Source organism: Cupressus sempervirens, chromosome 3 (assembly GCF_028749045.1).
Source record: "Cupressus sempervirens isolate cs-2001-9-10 chromosome 3, ASM2874904v1, whole genome shotgun sequence".
Classification (NCBI taxonomy): Eukaryota; Viridiplantae; Streptophyta; class Pinopsida; order Cupressales; family Cupressaceae; genus Cupressus; species Cupressus sempervirens.
In genome coordinates this window covers 132,440,597-132,445,672 of record NC_143120.1, presented here as the reverse complement: position 1 = coordinate 132,445,672, position 5,076 = coordinate 132,440,597, and positions in this window count along the sequence as shown.

Here is a 5,076-nt window from a genome sequence, read left to right as displayed (position 1 = left end):
GACACCTTTACCACCTAGAAATCAAAAAAATTTACACAACACTTGTCAGGTATTAGCCTTACATAGAGTAACTGCCCCTCCAATTGTTAATTTTCTATTAGATCTTGCTAGGACAATTATGGTCACCCCCTGGACCATAGCAATAGGTCTTCTAGTACTTATGGCATATCATCCACTCTCGTCTAGCTCAAGAAAAAACTTTCCCAAATTCTTAGGCAATGGAAGAGTCACCATTGATGAACATATTAAAGCCTTTTTCGTAGTGACTCACATCTTGGGAGTGGCACACAAAGATGTAGCTATAAGATTGTTTGTAGAAACTCTAATAGAGAATGCAGTAGATTGGTTTTATCATCTAGTTGATGCCTCAATCACAAAATAGAATATGATGAGAACATGTGAAAATAGATTTAAAACTACAAAAGATGAACATGTCTTGTTAACAAAATTGACATCTATCAAGAAGAAACCTATTGTAAGTATGACAGATTTTTTTGATAATTTCAATAAGATCAATAGTAGAATCCCTACTACTAATAGATCTACTATAGGTAATTTGAAAATATTCTTCATAAGAATGATGTCACTAGATATCAACTATGAACTAAGGAGATCCCATCCCATGAACTTAGTGGATGCTCAAAAGAATGTAGTGGAACTAGAGGATGACATAATCTCCATGGGAAAATGGAAACAAGAGCTCCAAACCAAAGGCAATTCCATTAATACCATGTCATCAGGTGAGATGTTGCAAAAAATTTCAAACTTGTTGCTATGAAGACGAAACTTCCTAGATTCAACAATTCTTACAAACAAAATTATCAACATCAACCAAGAAGGAATATTGATGGAAAGTTTCCATAGCTTACTAGTCCACCATAAAGGTTAGCTATAGAATTTGCACCTAAGAAAGGAAACATGTGTGTTTTCCACTTAAAACTAGATCATGATAGTGAAAGTTATCCTAAAACAGCTCGTATAATGCAATTGTTGTCCCAAAGAGTTGAATGTCATAACTTCTGGTTCTAATTCAAATTTGTACTCAAATGGTGACTCTAGAGATTTATTTTTTGAGTATGAGTCAGGCTTAGAAAGACAAAGAAAATGTTATACAAAAACCGATGGAACTTCATACATAGTATTGACTAGAAGCCAAAAGTAAAAAAATTAATCTTCCAATCAGAGCTCAAGAAGTGATAGTGCCTCTCCTTCAAGTACTAGTCATATTGATCAAGGAGCCACAACCTTGCAATTAGGTAAGGAAAAAAAATCTTTTTGATTTTATCCAATTTTGTAAAGATTCCAGGATTCAAATTTCTCCAATAGACTATTTGAAATCTCATCCTTTCAAGTTAAAAAGATTGGTAGAAAACTACAAAGAAGATAGTTTGACCTTGAACCACAATGTTACCATTGAAAAGAAAGACAAGTCATTAACATCTAAATTTTTTTTATCAAGAAGAGTCCATAGTCCTAGAAACTTTACCTAGAGAGAAACTTGATCCATTATACGTATCATTATATACTAATGGGTGCAAACTAACCAATTGTATAATCAATTTAGGTGCCTTAGACAATGTAATGCCTTAGCCTATATCTAGAGCTATAGGCCTCACTTTTACTGAAGTGCATGGTAGGTGTTATTCTATGGATGCCAAATAGGTCCCCCTACTTGGTAAAATCAAGGATGCTCAAGTAGCACTGGCCTCATATCCAGAAAAGAAATTACTGTTGACTATCTTAGTCACAAATATTCTAGCTAGCTACAAATTGCTTCTAACCAAAAGTTTCTGCAGAGACCTAGGAGGAGAAATAAAATTAGATTGGTCTCAAGAAATCATACCCATAGGAAGTAAGAAAGAAAAGTTAGAAACTAAGAAGAAAGCCAAGTTTATAGTTCTAAAGTTAGATGACCCCAAAGCTCAGATTCTCTACCAAGAATTAGAATTTGGAAACTATATGCTTTTCACTAAAGATGTCTCAAGTGACCAAAAGGATGAAGAGCTAGAAGATCAAAATCTTATGGAAGGAAAAGAATCATCATTAGTACAGACACTAGAATTTGATGGAAGTTGTTACTCATCTACTTCTAGCGCAAGGGTGGTGTTCATATCACCCAAAGGAGAACTTGAACCCATGGCATTCAAGTTAGAATTTAGTAACATGCATAATATGATAGAATATGAGGCCTTATTACTCAAGATAATAGTTACAAAGGAAAAAACTATAAAAATATTGAAAGCTTAGGGTGATGCAGAGCTTGTCATGCAAAAAATTAAGGGGCAGTACTTTGTAAAGAATCATAAATTAAAATTATAGAAACAAGGTTTGGGATTAAATCGAAGGGTTCGACACATTCTCAATTGAATCAGTCCCAAGGGAAATGAACTCTAAGGTGGATTCACTAGTCATTTCTACCTCCCTACTACTTTTCCATCTAGAATTCAAGAACAAAACTTATCAAGTAGAAATCTTGTACAAGCCTTCCATCCTCAACAATGTAGAAGTATGGAAAGTATTCAAGGATGACAAAAGTATCTAGTTATTTCTAGAAGATGCTAGAACTATCCAAGAAATTCATCCTAACAAAATCAACCTAGAAGAGTTTTGCAAAAAGGAAAAAAGAGGAAGAGACTGATGTAATAAAAATACAAGGTAATATCACTCCCCCATACTTTATGTCATTAGAAAGGTTTTTTAATAGGCATGATACTTACATTAAAGAAAAAGAGGATAGAAAAGGGGGCTACCACTGGTGAATATGAGGGGGTAAATATTGGAGACTTGCAAAATCCCAAAATTATCAACATCAAAAAATGTTGCTCATGTGAGGAAAAAGAGGTTGCCAGACAACTTTACATAGAATATCAAGATGTATTTTCTTGGAGCTATAAATATTTTAAAAGTTATAGAGGCAAGAAAATGAAACACCAAATCCTCTTGAAACCTGATGCAACTCCTTTCTAACAAAAGTAGAGGAACTATAATTAGAAGGTAGTAGATGCTATATTTTAGGAGGCTAACAAGATGCTTAAGGCTAGAATAATTTACCCTATTCATCACTCAACATGGATAGCAAATATAGTACTAGTTAGAAAGAAGAATGGAGAAATAAGGATTTGTGTAGACTTTAGAAATATAAACTAGGCATCTTTAAAAGATAATTACACCCTTCCTAACATGGATTACCTACTAAAAATAGTAGCTAAAGATGAAATGATGTCCATGCTTGATGGCTTTTCATGATATAACAAGATAGAAGTTAAAGTGAAAAATCCACATAAGACAACTTTTAACACTCCTTGGGATACATTCGTATACCACAAAATGCCATTCAGTATTATCAATTTCGATGTCACTTTTTAGAGGTGTATGAACAAATTATTTGCTAACTTAGAAGATAGAATCATCATTATATACCTAGATGACCATACTATATTCTCAAAGAAGAGAAAAAATCATATAGAAGATCTGAAGAAGGTGTTACAAAGGTGTCAAGAGCATGGAATCTCTCTGAATCCTAAGAAATTTAATTTCTGCGTAATAGAGGGAAAATTACTCAGTCGTATAGTATCACAAGAAGGTATCATAATTGTTCTTGAATGAATTGAGGCCATCCAAAGATTAATTCTAGCAGTTAAGTCATTTTTCAAGAAAGTTAATTTCCTTAGAATGTTCATACCCAATTTTTCTGAAATCATAGAGTGTATTGTAGACATGATGAAAGAGAATTCAAGCTTTAAATGGAATGATGCTAGAAAATAAGCCTTTCTTAGTATAAAGATTGCCATTGCTAATGCTCCATTCCTATGTCATCCTAACTACAAACTAGACTTCATGATCTATTTTTATACCTTTGAACACACCTTTTCAGCTATCCTCGTATAGGAAAATAAAGAAGGAATACAAGCACTAATTGCCTTCATGATTGTACCCCTAAAGAATCATGAGTTGAAATATTCTCAGATTGACAAACATGCTTTTGCTGTAGTCAAAGCATTGAAAATTTTTAGATTTTATATCCTACACTTCCATTCTATAGTTCGTGTACCTAACATAGCAGTGAAAAGTGTGTTGACTCAACAAGACATAGGGTGCAATACTAGAGGGATTTGTATGGCTAAAAAATAGGAATATGAAATTGAAAGTAAGCCTACAAAGTTAGTGAGAAGTAACATCTTATGCAAGACTATAGCATAGAATGGAAACATTGAAGAGGAAGATCAAAATTAATTGGTTTTGGTAGTGAGTCTACAAGACCCTTGGTTTGAAAATATTACAAAGCTGCTAACATATGGTGAGTGTCCTAAGGGATTGACAACAAAGAAAAGAAGAGACCTAAAATTAAAAGCCACTAAGTACATGCTTTGGGATGACAAAATTTTCAAAAGATCTTTAGACAAAACTTTCCTTAGGTGCATAGATAAACAACAACAAGAAAGATTGTTGAAAACATTTCACAATGAAGCATGTGATGGGAATTTCTCATCCTTGGTTACTACTTTTAAGATATTGTCACAATGCTATTATTGGCTTGGAATGTTTAAAGATGCCTACTACTAGGTTTCCAAATATGAAAAATGTAAAATGTTCATAGGTAGGCCCCAGATAGCTGCACTACCTCTTAGACCTGTGGTAATTAAAGGTCCTTTCCAACAATGGGGTTTTGATTTTATTGGCCCTATCAATCCAACATCTAGCACTAGTCACATCTTCATCATCATTGAAACTAATTTCTTCACAAAATGGGTGGAAGTTAAGGCCACAAAGAAGACCACTTTTGAAGTAGTTTGTGAATTCATAAAAGAAAATATACTAGTCAGGTTTGGTGTAACCATTAAACTAGTAATGGATAATGAGCATATTTCTCTTCCACTAAGATCACAAGGTTTTTTTTTGAATATAGCATAACATTAAGCCACTCATCTGACTATTTTCTACAAGGGATTGGTCAAGCCAAATCCACCAACAAGAACTTAGTGAACATTGTGAAAAAGTTGGTATCAAATACTTAAAGGTCCTGGCACAAGAAGATTTATGAGGCACTTTGGGTAGATAGAGTGACCCCAAAGAGGG